Below are 21041 nucleotides of genomic sequence, written 5' to 3'. Positions count from 1 at the left end.
ATATGCATGAAGTCTATACATCATGTTTTTATGTATAAACTTGACTTTATGGTGAAGGATGGAAGGGATAACATGCATCTAATGCAACCAAGGTCGACTCAAAAGAAGGTTATAATTGAGAGGTCTAGGAATAACATGAATAGGTGTATTCAAGATGACCAAACCTACTTTGATAGGTAAGGTAATGATTTCCAAAGTGTTCTTAGCAATGTTATCAAAGCCACGTATAGGAACATTATCAGGCTGAATAATTGAAAGGTCAACTTTAATTTCTTTGAGCATGTCCATGCGACAAACATTAAGTCCATATCAATTATCAATCAAGGCCCTATGAATGATAATTTTATTGATAGTAGCAACTAACATAAGATCCTCATATTGATTTTGAACTTCTTTAGAAGGTAAATCCTTTTGAGTAAATACAATGTCAGGAGCACTCAGGGTAGCATACATGCATTGCAAGAAGTTATTGATGTTCTCTTGATTAAGAGGTGGAGTAGGAAGAGTTTCTAGAGCTTTTTGTAAGGATTCATAGTAGGTAGGTGAATTTTAAGGAAGCTCCCATAAAGAAATCTTGACAGGGGTATTTTTAAATTGGTTTATCAAATCATACTCCTTGCTAGGTAAATGGGGTGGAGGAGGGAGAATGGGTTGAGAGGTTGGCAATGAAGTAGAAACCACTAGATTAGGTTGGAGGTTAATCCTTGTACAATATGTGTGGGCTATAGAACTTTGGTCATTAAAATACTCTAAAGACTCCATAGATTTACCTTTGATAGTAATATGAGGATAACCTTTGATAGTCAACAAAGGTTCTAGATAAACTATGTTAGTTGTCTCAATACTACAAAAAAATTCACAAGAAGGAAGAAAATAAGACATCTTAGGAGGATATGAGATAGGATCTTGATTCTCCATAAGATCATCACTAGGAGAATTCTCCACTAATACCTCATCACTAGAAGGAATCTTGAATGAAGGTAAAGAATTTATAATGTTTGCATAAGGAGAGTGTGTTTTAGAAAAAGAGTTATCATCATGTATAAATATGCCATCCATTAATAAATAACTCTCTTGTATCAAGGCTTCTTCACGAGGAGGGAATAAATCAATGTACTTATCCAATGGATCATCCACAATGGTTTCATGAGGAAGAGAATAATCAACATCCAAATCCAAAGGTTCATCCCAAATAGGAGGATTATCATCCATATCAATAAAGCACATTGTAGGAGTGCCATAAATCAATAAAGATCAATCTCTAAAGGGGGAATAAGGTAAATTATATTATAAAGTAGGCTCATAGAAATGACATATATTAGGAGAAGAATTAACATCAATCCTCAACTCATTTCCATAATGAGAAATATGATGGATAGATAGATTAAGATCATCTTCTTGCTCAAATATATCCTTATAAGGTAATCCAAAAGAGGACAAAGAAACATCACACACACTAAACAAAGTCTTTCTATTATGAAGGCATAAAGCACAAATAGAATGAATGCTATAGGGGAAAAGGGGAATATTATTATCAATAAAATATGATACTAAATTCAATACATGTAAATAGACCCAAAGACATGCCCTATGGGCTTACAATGGTCAAATCCTAGAGAAAAATCCTCCTCATAGTATCTTCTCTCAGACTCCACCTAGAACTACGTTTACAATGCCAGAAATATTCTTAAATAAACCCCAATTAGGTTTAGGGTTAGGAATACATTCTAGAATATTCCATTTGGCATCCACTGCCAGAATAGAAGGTTCTAGAAATCATGTTAGAAGCCATTGTAAAATTAGAAGAATCTAGAAATGGTAGTCCAATTTCTAGGAGGCATAACTTTTGATCTAGGATTCTAATTGACATACTTTTTATATTTTTGGAAAGCTCTCAAAGAACTCTATAGCCCTATCGACCAGCTCTACTTGTCCCCCATTTTTTGGGCTTGTAAAAGGTTATTTAATGCCTCAAATTTGACTTAGAAGCACTCTTAGGAGGTCTCTAGGCAATTTAAAATTGTATTAACTTTCAAACTGTAAACCCATTTGACCTTATTCTTTTTCTGAAGTTTTTAAATTACAAATATAATCATCGCTCCAATTTACACCCTATAACTCATCATAATTATGGCTTAATTACAAAATAACCCATTTTCTACATTGAGATGTATCCCAAGGTGCTAAAAAACTCTAACCTAGAAAACTAATAGTGGAACTATGAGAGTTGGAATCTTTATTTGACCCAAATGGGTACCTAGAAATGAAAATACTTTAAATAGAAACTAACACTAAGCATATTTTTCGGATAGGATTTCCCTTACATCGTTGGATGCTCCTGCATCATTCTAGGTGTAACACCATGTGATGGTAAGGTAAGAGGAGAATGTTGTGTGATCCCAAAAGTTATAGAAGAATGTTTGGAAAACATTTGAAACAACTTGTGCAACATGATAAAAAATAAATAAATGCATAGAAAAGAGATCTAGATGCATTCAAATGCATTCAAATAAACTTTATAAGCATGAAAAGGAAATCAAACACCATGAACGCAATAGGGCATCTAATTCCACAAAGCAAGAAAAATGCAAATGTTTTTGTATTTTTGAAGAAATTTTGCAATTTTATTTTTTTTAAATGCAAGACCATAAAATAAATCTACTTTTTATATGCATGTAAGATCTAACATAAAATTTAAACCTAACACCAAAAAGAAAGAGTTGTCTATTGCAAATTCACCAATACATAAGATGAAGGTGAACACACAAGATAATATGAAGGGAAATATAACACCAAGAACACAATAGGGCATCTAATTCAAAAAAGAGAGAGATGGTAAGCTTGTTTGGTTCACCAAAATGTAATATGAAGGTGAACACACAAGATAATATGAAGGGAAATCTAACACCAAAAATACAATTGGGCATCTAATTCCAGAAAAGAGGGGGGGTAGGCTTGTTGGTTTCATCAAAATATAATATATAAAATATGTAGTTGGATGGGGTGTTAGAATAGTGCACATGAAAGAGAACCCAAACCAATATTTGACACATACATATAAATTCTTATGACATGGGATGCAAATATATGAGACTAATATTGAAATGAAGAAATAAAAAGGTAATTACCTCCAAAAAAGAATTGACAAAAAAACCTATCAAAGGTCATAGAAACTGTTGATATTCACGATTCTAAACCAAAACTATGAGATCTACAAAACCCAGAAATATTTTTCTTTTTTGAGCCAGGACGACCTTGACCCAAAAAGTTGACCTTGACCCAAAAATCCAACCTCAACCTACACTGCTCTGACAAAAATTTTGTTCATGGATCCTGAAAGTTTGACAAAAAGGGTATCCAAATCTAAACTTCAATTCTCTATCTTGTACATGTACCCACAACAAAAATGATTTTTTTGTTTGAATAGGGGGTTTGCCTTGGTCAAACCTTAGTTTGGAATCAACTTTGAAATATAATTAAAATTGCAATATGTATAAACAAAGTAAATGAAACTATTCACCTTGCTTATGTTGAACTCCTTGTGCAGGATTGAAATCCTTCAATCCACAAGTATGGATACTCCAAATGAATGTAGGATGTCTCAAATCAATGGCATTAGATCTTCAATACCAATCTTGAATGGATATTAGCATAGGAAGAGGCTTGAATGAATGTGCATGGATAAATCTTCAACTAGTGGGCTCCATAGAGACTAAATCCTTTAATGGTTAACAATGGATCTCCTTGATGAATTGGATCTAGAATTCTTGAATGATTTCCTTCTTGATCATAAAAGTAGATGCTTGATAATGGATTATCTAATATCATAATGTGTCTTAGAGAAAATGAGAGGAGGAATCTTTCTTATATAATGATCTAGGGCACAAAATTTTGGAGAGGCCAACATTGGAGAATTAAATCCCAATTAATATTAACCACCATAAATGGACCTAGATTACATTATATTTAAGAGTTTACCATTTTGGAGACCAAAATAACTTATCCAAAAGTGGAAAAATAATTATTTCCAAAACTTGACATCTACAAACCATGGAACCTTGAATTTAAACCTTGGGTTAGGGTCAAGGTTGACTCTGACCTAGGTCAGGGTTGAGATCATCCTTGACCTAGGTTTGGGTTGAGGTCAACCTTTACCTAAAAGGTCGACCTTGATCCCGAGGTCACAAATCTTAGGATCTCTATCCAGAATGCTAGAAAAATGTAGAAAGAAAGTAGAAAAGTGAGCACAATCAAGGGAAAATTTAGATCTAAGTTGAGGACCCATTCAAGGCACTTGACATGAACCCAAATCACCTATTGGGATGGCTAAACTAGTCCTAAATGAAACTGCTTCCATTTTCTAATGATACACTTAGTAATAGTTTAATCCTATGATTTTTGAGCATATGATTGTTTTGTTGTCAATGATATCAAACTTGATATAAGAAAGGACTTTTGTGGTCTAGATGTTTTTTTATAGTTTTTCTAGTGTTTTGAAGCAACATAGCAACTTAAGTACATGCATATGTTGACATAAATGATTGGGGATTATTAGAATATTTTTCTTAGGGTGTTTTAGGATGTCTCAATATTTATAAGGAGTATTTTTTGTTGTACATAACTAAATGCATATAGTTGGAGTATCACATAGTCAAAAATAGTCCAAGATGGTTTTAGAAGACATACTCAATTATCTCAACTCTTATCTAGTGATCTGGAGTTAGTTTTTGATACTTGCTAATTAGAATTAACTTTGTGTATCTATTATAGTTTTTGACATATGCTAATTACAATTAACTTTGTCTGACTATAATTGTGAAAAACCAAATAAATTATCTTCGCTTATAGTATAAGATGGTTTCAAAAGAAATACTCAATTATCTTGGTTCTTATCCAGTGATCTATAGTGATCAAAATTAAATCAGCCATGAATAGAAAAATTTAAAAAAACCCTTGAAATTTAGTAGCTTATTTCATAAACCCTTTCGATTCACTAATTCAAAAAAATCATTTGGCTTTAATCAAATTTCCAAATTGAGTGAATCACTATGATTCTTGTTACTTATTGTATATACTTATAGTTTGACAACTTGGATCTCTTGTATAAATCTATAAGGAGAATTCACATTAGCAAGGAGATTCAAGAAGAGATTCCAACCATCATATTAAAGAAAATAAAAATAAAACTCTATCAATGATCTGATCCCTATTCCTTAACAATTTTAAATATCATAATTAATATATTTATATTGTTGAGACCAACAGTTAATGGATCATTGTTAGCACATTGTTGAGATCATAAGCCAACGATAATGACTACCTTGAAACAATGCTTACTAATAATGAAATTGTCATGAATCATTTTTCATGGTGGTCATGGGGCATGTCTCTATATGTTATATTCCTTTTTGGCATATATATATATACATATATATATATACATATATATGTATATATATATGTATATATATATATGTATATATATATACATATGTATATACATATATATATATGTATATATATATATATGTATATATGTATATATGTATATATGTATGTGTATATATATGTATATGTATATATGTATATATGTATATATGTATGTGTATATATATGTATATGTATATACATATGTATATATATATACATATATATATACATATGTATATATATATGTATGTATATATACATATATATACATACATATATATATACATACATATATATATACATATATACATATATATACATACATATATATACATATATATACATACATATACATACATATATATATACATACATATATATACACACATATATATATATATATGTATATATATATATATGCTTATAGTTTGATAGCTCAAATCTCTTGTATAAATCTATAAGGAGAATTCACATTAGTAAGGAGATTCAAGAAGAGATTCCATTCATTATATTAAAGAAAATAAAAATAAATCTCTATCAATGATCTGATCCTTATTCCTTAACAATTTTTTACTATCATAACTAACAGATTTATATTGTTAAAACCAATAGTTAATGTATCACTATTAGCACATTGTTGAGATCTGAAACTTAAAAAACTTATGACTAGTCTTGAATCACTATCTATCTATGGGATATTGGGACACCCTACAGAAATAGGGGATTCTCTAGAGGCCCCCCCTTAGGTAAAATTCTTCCCTAGGTGTAGGAGACTGTAAATCCCTAGGATGTCCCCAAACTCTACAATAGACAGGGGATGGGGAGGCAATTTTCCATCCATCTCCACACCTTAGAAAATCTCAAGTGCCCAGAATAATGGAAAATCCCAAGGAACCCTGGAGAAAACAAGCTCCATAACTTTTGAATAGATAAAATATGCCTTTTTGGTGCAATGAAATGACATGGTGGCATAAGTAGAGAATGCTGATCTAATAGAAATTATGATTTTTCATACTATTTTGCAATAGATATGTTATGATGTCTATGGTTGTGAAATTTAAAAGATTTTCCATTGTAACTTACTAAGATGACAACATAGTAAAATAATGCAAGTACACTAACATATAGTGGATATTGATTTAGTATGTTATGGTGAAAATAGCTTGGATCTTCAAGAAGATTCTCATGCATTATTGGCAATGGTTTTATTTTAATTTACATAAAAGATGCAATGTCACATTTATGTATGGTGTACAAAGTTGAAGTTATAATGATCACCCAATTTTCTGTACAATTTTAAATGTTCCTTATCAAAATTCTTTTTTCTTTAGATTCTGAGACATGTTTAAAATTTTTGGATGTGTAACTTAATTAATTATGACATTTCTTATATTTTGGATATTATGATGGATTTAGAGATGACTCATTGAGAATTATTAAGGACATTCAAAAATATTGAGGTGATATTTAGGTACGAAATTTTTTTGTCTTCTTTTAGATAAGTACTAGTTAACTTCTTTAGCTAGTAAAGTTGTGAGCTTGCTACCTAGTTTTCTCTGATGCCATCAAGTGGAACATAGAAGTGAATCTATTATTTTTTTCTTTATTTTGAATTTTATCTTTCCTTTGATATACGACCATGAATAATTTTATGTTGAGTTGAATTGCTCTTTTCTATTTTTAATTTCATAGAGGAACTTTAGTAGTATTTATTTAAAATACTTTCTTTTCTTGAAATCAATTTTACATAAGTAGATTTTAAAATACATAGTATAGAGACTACAGGAAGATGGTGATCTTTTCAATAGAGGAAAGGTAAAAGAGTTCTTCTCAATAGTATTTACACAATGAAGAATACATAGTCCATTTCTTAACTATGAATACTTGCCATAATAGACTTCAATATCATTAATTGAATACTCAAATTAGAATAAGCTCTCTCTCTCTCTCTCTCTCTCTCTCTCTCTCTCTCTCTCTCTCTCTCTCTCTCTCAATGTATAGGGAAACCATCATCAGTATACAATTCTATCAAAATATAATTTTTTATAAATTTAATAGAATTAACCCTAGAGTTGCAAGTGCTTAGAGGAAGAAGTCTCTTGCAAAATAAGGAATTTGGTCTCAAATTTGATAAGAGTAGAGCGGGGATACTGTATTCTACTAGGTGCTACAATCAACTCACTAATATATTTAATGAAGGGAATAATTATCTTAGGGTAATGGATGAGGAAGATAATTATTTTATGAACATTCAAACTCAAAAAATCAATAATATTGTGCAAGAACTAATGCTTCAGGACAAGCCAATTGAAATTCCACTAAAATATTTAGATATCAAAGCTCAAGGTTTGAGTAATCAGCAATTGGAAAAAGCTTGTACACGAGATTATGGTAACTTTGGAAACTAAAATGTTTAATGAAATAGCTATAGAAGAATATGTATGTATGGCTTTAGAAGCATGCTCTTGTCATGCATGCATAGAAACATAGAATGTTAATGCCACTTTTTCAGGTAGAGGAATGTTTGGATGATGTTTTAGAAGGGTTGAAAGAAGAGATGAAACATAATAATATGACTGTCAAATGAGGAGATTAGAATTATAATATGTTTATTGCAGAGATTGAGCATATGTGCTTGGACCAAATTAGTAATGATAATCATGAAGGGATATTCATATATCTCTATTATATGTTTTAAATTTTATAAATGTTGTAACATTTTTTTTATAATTTAAAATGCTTAAAAGTCATGTATATTCAAAAATTGAGTACTCATGCAAACTAATAAATTATTCAAACTATAGTTAACAACCTAGGAAAGAAGCTCAGTACCCCATCTAGTCATAGAAAATTATCACATCATTTAAAAGCTCACAAAAGTGTTGGAAACTATTCAAAAGTGCATTGGAAAAATTATAAAAAAATAAAAACTTTAAAATAATTCAAGACAAGCATTATATGAAAGCATATAAACCTATTAAGGAAAATAGAAGGAAAGGCAATATAAGAAAGAAAATTTCTGCATAACATAAACACCTCAAGTCCATTAGCATTTGTAAATAACTTGTGAAATCCTATAGATTGAAAATATTTTGTGAAGGACTGAAAGAAAAAATTCCCTTTTTCATTATTTTAAAATTCAAATCCTACCTACTCCATGTAGTTACCATCAAGACTTTGAGTGAAAGTATGGTGAAAATATCAAATGGTGAAATACTTAGAAATATTTTTTTTAATTTCTTTTTTAGAATAAAAAACAACTATGCATCCACAAGGTTTTGTCATGCCTATGGAAAATGTGATAGATATGTTCATCATACACACGTTGCATGTCACCTTTTCTTAGTTTATCCCAATGTTTCTCCAAGATTCAGGTATTAGGTGAGATATGTCAATAAGGGAAAACAAAACCATATTTGGGGACAATAGACATACAATGAAAAAATGATATAAAATAATTATATTTGAGATTTTTATATTTAAATAATTCAAATCACCTAAATAAAATGATAACTTAGAAAAATTCAAAGGAGGCTAAAATTCCAAAGAGAAATTATAATAAGAAATTAGTGATTTCATAAATCATAAGCCATTGAAAGACTAGAAATCATTGACATATAATGGCATATGATTTATCTTGAGAGATGCCCAATGAAGAAAAAATGAATTAACAAGATTAGCATTCAGGGTAATTATATGTTGGAAAATTACTCCTATTCTTTTTCTCCATCTCCTCTCCTCTTATCCTCCTCTTTTACTCTTCTCCTCTTTTCCTCTTGTCCACATTTTCTCCTCTTCACTTCATCTCTATTGACAAATGCATCACATGGATTGGAATGGGTTTTAAAAGTTGATTTGAGTTGGGGGAATTAAGGGCCAAAGAGACTAAAGAACCAATGCATAATGGTACAAGTAAACGCACATTTTTATTCAATTGGGGACCACATTCACATCTAAATATGCTTTGTGTTGATCACAATGCACTAACTATTAGCAGATAGCATTGGCAATCTAATGCACTGACACTTTGTAGACAACATTGGAAAGCCACCCTTGTAAGGCTTTATTCTTTTTATTTTATTTTAACTTTTTTTTGGCATTTGATGCATTTGATGTGGAGAGTAGCTAGGACATGTCAAGGTAATATAGAATAACTAACATCTACTATAAAGAGAAACCAATATTTGAAATATGTGTAAGGTATATATTGGTGACTATAATCTTCTCAATATTTATTGCTATATTCCTTATATGTATTGTATTCATCTACTTGTCAAAACCATGTCTAAGTATACATCCCCTACAAAATGAAAAGTATTTTCATTTGTATGATCTTTTCATGATTTTTCTCTTGTCACACTCAATCATAAGAATTAGTGCATATAATAACAACATCTAAAATAAAATTAATTTATTAGTACTCAATGTATCATAATATATAAAATTCATTGAATTGTAATTATATCTCATGATTTATTTAACTCGTATGATTTTTTAATTCATTTTTGAGGTTTATTATTGCTTCCATATATAGGTTCCATCTAATAATTGTCTTGCTAAAATTTTGTAGCCCATAATTATATTAAATTTTAATATGGAAGTAAATATAATTCAATTAATGCATGGACACTTGGGAGTGATTCTAGATCCTTTATGATATAGACATTTTCAGTTTGATCAAGTTCAAAAGAAAATAATAATAGAGGATTAATAGTCATCAATAGAATATTCTTTGCAATAAATTCAAAACAATAAATATTTTTTGACATAATATACTAAATGAAGAATGACACTTCCAATACAATTTCTAATTAGCTTCATCTCTTGCAACTCTTTATAAAATGTATCAAACATGTCATATCTTGAGATGTATAATTGGATTAGAGAATTAAAGGATAATGCTTGTCTCTGATGAAAAGATAAAAATAATTTTTTTGTGATATTTTTATCATGATTCAATGATATATTTTTTTTTGAGTCAAACTCATTGACTCATATTTCACGAGTAGTTTTTCAAAAGAATCAATCTCTCACAATAATGGATAGAACACTTAACACTCATTAGATCTAGGTAATTCTCACAAAGCTGAAGCATCGAGACTTTCTTGGAGGTCACCCATCTTAGTACTACTCCAACTCAAGTGTGCTCAACCATACATTTTCTTCAATATTTAAGACCATTATATGTTTCCAAGCACAGACTCTACAAACCTTCACCAAGTGTTATGCCTTACTGAATCACAATATATCAATTTATAATAATATTTATTTTATTATTTAATTTGAATTATTTTATAATAATTATATCAACAAATGTTCTCTTACCCTTCTCATTATGTATGTTCCTCTCTTTCTAACTTGTATTTATCTCCCCCTCTAGCTACATCTTGATTTATCTATCTTTACTTTCTATTTGTTAGTCTCTTTATTTATTTTGTCTTTATCTTTTTTTCCCCCTTTAAACCTCCCTTCTATCTCCTTATATCTTTATCTCTATGTCACTCTAGCTCCCATTTATATATTTTAATATATTTCATTGTCTCCATTCATCTTTATATCCCCTTTTTAAGTCCTTAAGATGAATTTGATTATATCTATTTATTATGTTTCTCCACAAATAAAAAATAAAAAGATAAGCTCTAGCATGATCCAAAAACAAAAATTCAAGCTCTTTACATAAGTTGAAATTAAATTTCAAAATTTCAAGATCTTTACACAAGTTGAGGTTAAATTTAATTTCAAATTCTTAAAATCTATTACAAAATTTAGATTATATACTATTTTTGTCTTTTTTAATTGAAAAATTATAGATTTCAAAATTAATAATTATTTGCATACATTTCAAATATTTACATTTGAGCTCCACATTATGATCATTGTGGGACTTATATTATATTTGAGATTATATAAATTACAATATAAAATATTTACTAACTACAATAATTGGCATACATGGACCTAATTGATTCACTATACATGATATCAAAAGCTTCTAACAAAAACTATATATAAATGGTAAACCATAACCATTAAAACAAAAAAAAAACCCAACATTTATAAATATATAAAAAAGTTAAAGAATATATTAATATGATTAAATATCCACTGATCATTCATTTAGTCATTTTTTTGAATGACTAATTATTCATGACCAATTTATATTCATTTATTCAATCATTTATTTAGTCACGTATCTTTGTCTAACCTTGTGATTTTACCCGATGGCCAAATTTGTCATTTATTTAGTTACTTATAAATTGCAAAATTTTACTATAATTTGATCACTTTTAGTCATGTGACTAAAACTTTTATTCACATAGTCATTTGTTTTCCAAAAATCTACCAGTGTTGGTACTCACCCTTGTATGCCTATCAGGACCACCATTCAATGATCTAGTGGATAAAAATCAGTTAAAATTGAAATGAAGAATGCTCCAAGAATCAACATCATTACAAAGAGTTTGCAATTCTGACTCTAATGCAAATTGAATAGGAAAATTTGGAGTTTAGATAACAAAATTATGGTTGGTCAAATTTTGGTCAAACCAATAATAAAGGCCGTAAAAAGGTCAAAATTAATTATTTCAAAACTATTCAAGAATGGATTTCAAATTTAAGAGTGCATTGAGAGTTTTTCCAATTATGGTTGTTTTGTCAAAAATGGAGACCAGATGTTGAAGTTATGGCAGTTTGAAGGTTAGGTTAAAATATGGATTCTGATGACACCACCATTATAGTTAGCATGGTGATGTGGCACATTGGGCATCGAGTGGAAAATATTTTTTGAGTAGATTCCAACACACAACCTCAATATCTTAACCTTCCTCCTTAACTACTATACCACACAAGTGGTATTGCAAATTTAAGGAGGGTAACTGATTTAAATTTAATAAACAAACCACCAAGAGCAAATGGGGGTCATTGGGAGTTAAACTCCTAACTGACCATCTCCTAAAATTAAGGTTGACCATTGCACTATTGGCAACTTTGAAGATATGATCGGTATTAGTTTTATTTGAATAGTGTCTCATCCACCAACCTTATGTAAATAAGGATTATTGTTAAAACCAGTCCTCAATAATGAAGTGAATCTAAAACTATAAAATATTAGAATATTATCACTATGGTAAAAGGGTGGATTAATTGGTTTTAATTGTTAAAGCCTAATTATGGCTAATTTCATGTATAAAAGGGGTTAGTAGGCTTTGGAAATTCATCCAAGTGATGAGAAGGAGATTATGACTTTGGAGACTTGGTGATTATTTTTATTCCTACACATTGGAGATTAATGCTACAATTATGCTTGAAGGGAATTATTTCAAAACACTTGTAATTAATTTTGGAGCTAATTGGATCAGTCCCTCTATTGGAGTAGGACTTGGAGACATAGTCTAACCTATGGATGAACTTCATTATCAATTATGTTTTGTCTTCTATCTCTCTTCTCTCTTTCTTTCATTCATTAACTTATTATGATTTGTTCATTTAAGCATTTAATTTATGTTAATTTGCTAAATAATGCTTTGAATTAACTTTTTGTAATTATGTAAAGCATTCCTCTATAGTAGTCCTAGATCCTAATTAGATCACTCAATGAAGTAACCATAGGGGAAAATATCTCCTTTGCACTTCTCCTTCCTAAGCTAGGTGGAAAACATATTGCTATTGTGTGCATCGGCATCTTTTTTCCTATAGAATAGGTAAGGAAAAGTTGGATCAAGAGGCAAGGGATGTAGGCAGGTCTAATTAAGATATTGTATATAATCATTTGTCTAATGTCCTAGTTGTATTCTATTTAGAATTAAGATGAATTCTCATCCTTTTACTACATTGTAGTGGTCAATGAGTAACACCTAACATTTTCCATCTAGAAATTATAAGGCATGAGTTCTTTTGTGCTTGGTTTTCTATCAAACATGGTAGAGTCAAGTATAGGAAGTGCTTGACATAAATCTCAATAGAATATTGTATCAAGGTTCCCAAAGTATATAGTAAGTAATTTTATTATATTATGTAATCAACTTTCAACATAGAATATAAATGTTGATCTGGCCAATGAAATATTTCCTATGAGGAGAACATGTAATTTATTGTATTTATTTGACATTGCTTCTAGTATTTTTATATTTAGTGGAACAAATTCTGATTTGTTGAAAGGTATATCAAAAATGGAATGCAATGTAGTTCTTCCTATATTGTATTTTTCCTTTCCTATATATGTGTAATAATTCAAAAATGTTATAGTAAACTATGTTTTATATAATAATCTATTTAATCTATAATCTTTGATCAAAAGCTCATTTAATCATTTATTTGATTTTAGCCTATGGTTTGATCACCTTATCCTAAGTATTAATTTGATTAGAAGAACTTATTCCCTTTTTAATTAAATAAATCCCCTTTATCATATGTGTGCACATGAAAAATGAATTTCCTAATTTAAAAATAAAATAAAAGAAATTTTTATTTACATCTTGAGTGCACACTTTCCAAGGAATATAATCTATTTTGCCACTTATTATCATCCACACATATTTTTCCTCTTAACCATTCCCCTTGATTTTTCCTCTTGAGAATCTTGTAAACCAAAGTTAGAATGAGGATTATTCTCCACCACAATTTTTTCCTCTTAATCACTCACTATTATTTCTTCTTAAAAAAGGAGGCTTTCTCCTCACTTTCTCATATCTTGGGAGTTCATGCTAGTCTTATGATATCATTTTTTCTACTTGCATTCATGAGGACTTGAGCACATACATGTGCATACTAGATCATTGCTAACATAGTTGTCATATATGTGAATGAGAGCTTGGAAAAATATTTTTTTAGTAAATTTATTTCTAGTTCTAGCTCCTCTGGTCAAGAAAAAAATGCAAAAAAGTTTATATGTCATTTACATTTTCATTTCAATGTCCCTTATTATTGCTTGTTTCTCTTTATTCAATGTTCTCCTCAAATTAGAGGACTAATTAGTATCCATAATTTGTGGAGTCATCTTATTTTAAATGCTTTTATAACTATGTTGTTTGGGTTCTAATGTAGTGTGTTCTCAATATCTTCTTGCATGTCATACTCTTCATCTAGTTTTCTAATTATAAATTTTTGACACATATTTTCATTGTTCTTTCCATTCTAATTTAGCTCATAAATAGATTTTTCAATGTCACCCCATGTGCATGTTGGTCCTAACTATAGGCCAGTATACTAAGGGGGGGATGGAGGGGGTGAATAAATATACTTACTAGTTTCTACTTTTCACCTTGGATCTTGCTTCTTTTTTATCTACAAGTTAGTGTAGGCAATAACTTAACTAGCTAGGGTCAAGAAAAATACATCACATGAAAATAAAAACACATAACATAGTATTTATCTCATGGAAACCCAACTAGGGTAAATACCATGGTGTGTGAGTTGATCCTCACAAGTTTTCACTCTTTTGAAGTGCACCCGGTCAAGAGCTTATCCTTGTTAAAAGATTATAAAGACATTGTAACATGCCACCCTAGTAGGATATTTTGATGAGATATTTTAGGTTCTTTCTTTATTAGGAGAAACTTGGTTGGAGGACTTTGAAACACAAGTTAATGTGTCACCATGTAAAGGGATTTATATGAAACACAAGTTAATGTGTCACCATGTGAAGGGATTTATATAAAGAACTAGTTATGGTCCACCCTTGATGAGATTTTTTGTCGCAATGGTAAGTAAACAACAATGAAAATGATCTAATTATTTTAGCTACTAAAGTTATCTTAGTAGGAATCTTGGTTTGGCTCTCTTGACCAGTCTACAACTATGTTCTTCTTTCTTTAGGCTTTGCATCTTTAGTCTCTAATCACTTGTGTGCTTTCTTTAATTAAAGCACATAAAATCTTCATTTTGTTGAGGGTTTCTCTCATCTTCTTTGCATAATAGTCACCTTGAAGAATTGATAGTTCCTTGATCACTCTTCCTTTCTTTATAAGATTCCACTTTAGCTTGGCTCTTTTGGCTCTCATACTAATCACTTGGAAATCATAGCTTCTTTCCTTCAACTTCATTTTCTTTTATACTTTTCTTGTTTCTTAACTTGGATACTTTTTCCTTAGAATTCAAAATTTGAATTTCCTCCCTATTACCAACTCAACCATCCATTGTAGTAGTGCACCACTCTTGTCAGGTTATAACATTTTTTGTACAAGAGTGAGGTAGAGCATCCTATAAAGAAACCAATCAGTGGGATACATGATGATCCCTTCAAAATATATGAAATAATTTCATTATATAAAGGCATTTCATGAGGCAAAACAAAACATTTTCCAAAACAAAATCATCAATTCTTCTCCATTTACATATCCTGATTTTTATATTTGATTCCATTATTCATAACTTTTTTTATAAATGTCTTCTTGGAAAATCTTTTGTGTAATTATTCAAAAATTATACCTATTAAAACATATCCAAATATGATACTCATACAATAAACCAATGGAAAGTTATGGTCTTTGTATCAAGACCCATTTTCTTTGTCATAAATTAGAAACAAAACTGGTAATCCTTCCTAGGGCATCCCATAGCTTCATCAAAACAAATCCAAATGATACCAAACCAATTCCATATGACTACCTTATGAATCTAGTTTAAGAATATTTAATCCATTTATTTTTTCTAATCATAGATAATTTTCAATTATAAATAATTTTTCAAGCACAAATCACTACCTACAACTCCAATGAAGATCTTTTAAAACCAATTTCCACTAAAATATGAATAAAATTCACAAATATGCATAAAACCAACTCAAACCAAAAGGAAATAAAAGATAATTCACATAGATTTCTAATGACTATGATTAGAGGTCCTGAGTCTCCAAAATGTGTCTGTACTACATGCTACAACATGACTATATTTAGGGAATCTCAAATTTGCAAATGCCCACTTTCACCAAAATTCTCATAACTTATTCATTTATTTACAAAATTAAACTAAAAAAAAAGCATAAGAAATAGGATTAACCATTATATCTATCCATTACTATATTACATAGTTTCTAGATCATATAGTTCTATACAAGTCGTAGAAATAGCACTAAAACTAAAAAACCAATCAAAACAACAACAATAGAATGCACCAAAAATGTATCAAAATTTTTCCTCTTCTCAAATATCTGATTTGGTTTGATCATAAAATGATATTTATATCCATTTTACAGTTAAAATCTTTCCTATCTACCCCCAAGACCAACCATCTACCTGTTTACATTATTTTTGTAATGTTAGCAACTTTCCTAATGTTGCATTTTACAACTTTTTATGCAACTTTTACATTTTTGACAAAATGAAGTCAAAACTTTGTCAAACCTCTCTATATATATCCAAATGGAATATTTAAGACCTTTTATAATTATTTTACCCTTCCATGGGTCTTTTACACAAATTTGACCATGTAGACCTAAACATGACCTATTTGACCACTTGAGCAATATTGTGCACATGCTTACATTTCTTGTCAACACCTTTACAAATGGATTAAAATGAATCAAAACATCATATAATTGACTTTAAATTACTCAAAAACCTTATATATCTCATGGTGACCTCTAGGATTACATGCTCCTATACCAAAGAGTCAACGGTGTCATATGTCTCGGTGAATCACATCTGCTGGAAAGAATTCAAATTTGAAATTTGTAAATTGTTCCTTGACCCCTTCTCCCATCACCATTTAATGCAACATTGAGTGAAATATCTTCCTTCTTTATGAACATGAGGTCATGGATATCCTACTTCATGCACTTTATACTAAGTCATCTCATTACTCTATTTGATGTTCCTATAACTTGTCTTCCTTATCCTTGCATGAAATTCACCTAACACTTGGTGTGTTATGTCTAAGTTGATTACCTTCTTTATTATTTTTACTTGGCTTTTCATCTTTCCTTCCTTCCCTTCTTAATTAGGGTCACACATTAGCATTCCTTACCATTTATACCACTCTATCGATTAGAACTCTCTGCATGTGTTGCCACCAATAATCACACCATTGATGACTAAGTCTACTAGTCTACTTACCAATTAGTATTCAACACTTTAGACCAGCAATCTCTCCTTTGGAATTGATGGAAAAAAAATCATTTTGGCACTTTTTCCATTGTCTTCATTCATTTTATCCTCCTAATATAGTGCATTTTCATGCTTGATCTTCTTGAAGACCATCCTTGTCTCCTTTCTCTCAACCTCTCCCCCTTTGACAGTATTACCAAAGTTGATCATCTTTCATTTCATATTTCTTCCTTGAAGAATTCTCCAATGGAGTAGTTCATGTTCTCATCAATGTTAGAATTCTTTTGGATAACTGAGAGGGGTGGGGTGAATTAGTTATTCAAAGTCCAAAATTCCCTATTAATACCTTTTTACTACTTTTAATGAATCCATATACTTTTCATCCATCCAATACTTAAATCAATCATATAAACAAGTTACAATAAATCAATATGCAATGAAAAAACATCCAAAATCAACACATGACACAATGATTTATGTGGAAACCCAATTTGGAAAAAACCACCAGTAACATGCTACTTGATTTTCACTCTTTTGAAGTGATGCCCTGTTAAAAGCCTGCCCTATTAAAGGCTCACAACACACTGTTAAATGTGACCCTATTAGAGGATTTCACCAAACTATTAGGAATGGGCCTGGTAAGAGGTCTTTAGAACATTCACTTGGAATGTCACCCTGTTAAAGGATTTATCTTATGGCTATTAAACCAACCTAAGTCCATAGGATTTAGACTTACTGTTACAATTGCTGGAAAGTAACAATAATAGTCTTTTGATCTGATATAACTTACAACATACTTTGTATATTTCAGATCACACTTTCAATTCAATCCTTATTCTTGGCTTCAATCACTTCAGCTCTGACTGCTTGTCTCCCTTTCAAGCTTCATCTCCTTGAGTCTTCTTACTCATTCTACCAATGCAATCATTCTTGTGGTCATCTATTCAAACAGAGTTCCTATGCTTTCTTCTCCTTAGCACATTCTACAGCACTTCATGCTTTTATTCTTGACCACCTCTCTCTCCTTATTCTTTTTTTTTCTCTACTTCTTCATTAACTTATGTCTTCTTATATAGAAGTCTGATTTGCCTTTTGCTGCTCAATTCTCCCTTTCCAATTTTAGGGTTTCAAGATGGATTAGGTAGGATACAATGTATCTACCCCATATCTTGTTTTCTTCTAAAAACTTTGCTAGTTGTTTCTCTTAAAGAAAAACATTCTACATGGTGTTCTATGCCACCAACTCATCATTCTTATCTTCCTTTTAATTCACAAACTTCTAGATAACAACCTTGTCGGCTTAGATCTGGCGAATCTTCAATTTCCAAAATAATGCAGCAACTCGACATTATTGAGTTACTAGTGCTCGACACCTCTGTGTTACTTGACACCTATACCTACTCGACACTTGGTTCTGCTCAGCACTTGGTTCTGCTCGGCACTTGATTCTGCTCGGTACTTGGTTTTGCTTGGCACTTGGTTCTGCTCGGCACTTGGTTCTACTCAGCATTGGATTCTGCTCGGCACTTGGTTCTGCTCAGTACTTGATAATACTCAAAACTTGTTAATACTCGACACTTGTTAATACTCGACACTTGTTAATACTCAGCACTTGTTACACTTGACACTTGTTAATACTCAACACTTGTTAATACTCAGCACTTGTTACACTTGGCACTTGTTAATACTCGGCACTTGGTTCTGCTCGGCATTAACTAGGAATTTTCTCGGCTCTTACTAGCTTGCTCAGCTCCTTCTCTCTAATGAACTTAGTTTGAGCTTTACAAAAGACTTAGCTAAAACCTTAAATCTTTGATATGTTTCAATGTGCCCATTCTTTGTAATATGTCATCAAACACACTTTTTCATCAATGGCTTAGCTGATCCTTGTACTTCATTACAACATCATAACTTCAACCTTTCTCTAGGTGTTCTAGTTACATCTTATTGATTGCTTCCTCCTTGACAAAAAACTAATTGATAGTATTTGGATCACTAAAGCAATTGTCATTCCTGCAAGTAGCAAGTTTGACATCAATGAAAAAACAATGATTGAGGACATTCTTTACCAGTTCCATAAATTATTCCAAAAACTTTTCTTATGATAATTTCAATCATTTCCAACAATCTCCCTCTTTGACATTGATGGAAAATCAAACTAATCAAGTAATCAATTCAGTTACCACCAAGATTGTATACGTTAGCTTGCTGCATTTGACTACTAATCTCATATATCTCCCTCTTTCTTTGTATTGATTAGTTTTCTGCATAATTCTCCCTCTTTGACATAAATGCCAAAGATGTAGCATCTTTATCATGCTGAATATAAGCTTTGGCTTCTAGTTGATTTTCTCCCTCTGTCACCATGCTTGTGACTGATTTGGAGTTTCTGTTTCTGCTATCATCCTTTGCATCAACCTATTAATATTACAATGATTTATTCCTATTGATGCAAGGTAGCTTTCTTGTTGCCTTAAGCAGCTTGAGTTAGGGGTATGACCCCCAACTTGCCTCTAAGATATTCATAGGAATCCTTGGGCAATGGTTTGGTTAAGATATCTACAGTTTGTTCCTTTGTGTGAATGTTTTCCAACTTCACTTTTTTGTCTTCTACCAATTCTCTGACATAATGATACTTGATTGCAATATGCTTGGTTTTTGCATGCATCACTGGATTTTTGGATATGTTTATAGCACTTGTATTATCACAATACAATATCACAGGTTTTGTTACTTCTTCTTTCATTCCATTCAATAGATGTGTGAGCCATACAATGTTTGTGCAATTGACGACAGCTGCCACATATTCTGATTCTATAGTGGATTGGGATATACATGTTTGTTTCTTGCTAGTCCAGGTAACCAGCCTTCTACCTAGAAATAATGCACCTCCACTTGTGCTTTTTCTTTCATCAATGTTTCCTCCCCAGTCTGCATCTGTATATGCATTGAGCTCAAATTTTCCATTCTTTTTGTAGTATAGACCAAAGTCATCAGTCCCTTTGAGATATCTCATTATTCTTTTTACTGCTATGAGATGATTTTCTTTAGGATTAGTAGAGAACCTAGCCACTATTCCAACTGCTAATGCTATGTCTAGTCTACTATGTACAACATATTGTAGTTTTCCAATCATGGATCTATACATTGTTTGATTGACTTCAGCTGACTCATCATTTTTGGATAGCTTATTTCCTATGGCCATTGGTGTGCTGACTAGTTTGGATTCTTCCAATCCAAATGTTTTAAGAATTTCTTTGATGTACTTTGATTGAGTAACAAATATTCCATGTTTGAGTTGATATACTTGCAATCCAACAAAAAAATTGATTTCTCCAAACATAGACATCTCAAATTCATGTTTCATTTTGTAAGCAAAGCCTTTGCAAAGTACTTCCTTACCTCCAAACACTATGTCATCCAAAAAGATTTTAGATACAATAATGTCTTTACCTTCTTCTGCTTTGATGTACATGTTGTTGTTATCATTAGTTCTTTCAAATCCAATTTACACTAGATACTTGTGAAGTCTCTCATACCATGCTCTAGGTGCTTGTTTCAAACCATAGA

The sequence above is a fragment of the Cupressus sempervirens genome, chromosome 5 (genome assembly GCF_028749045.1).
Source record: "Cupressus sempervirens isolate cs-2001-9-10 chromosome 5, ASM2874904v1, whole genome shotgun sequence".
NCBI lineage: Eukaryota > Viridiplantae > Streptophyta > Pinopsida > Cupressales > Cupressaceae > Cupressus > Cupressus sempervirens.
The sequence above is the reverse complement of the archived record's forward strand: the minus strand, read 5'-3'. Positions refer to the sequence as shown.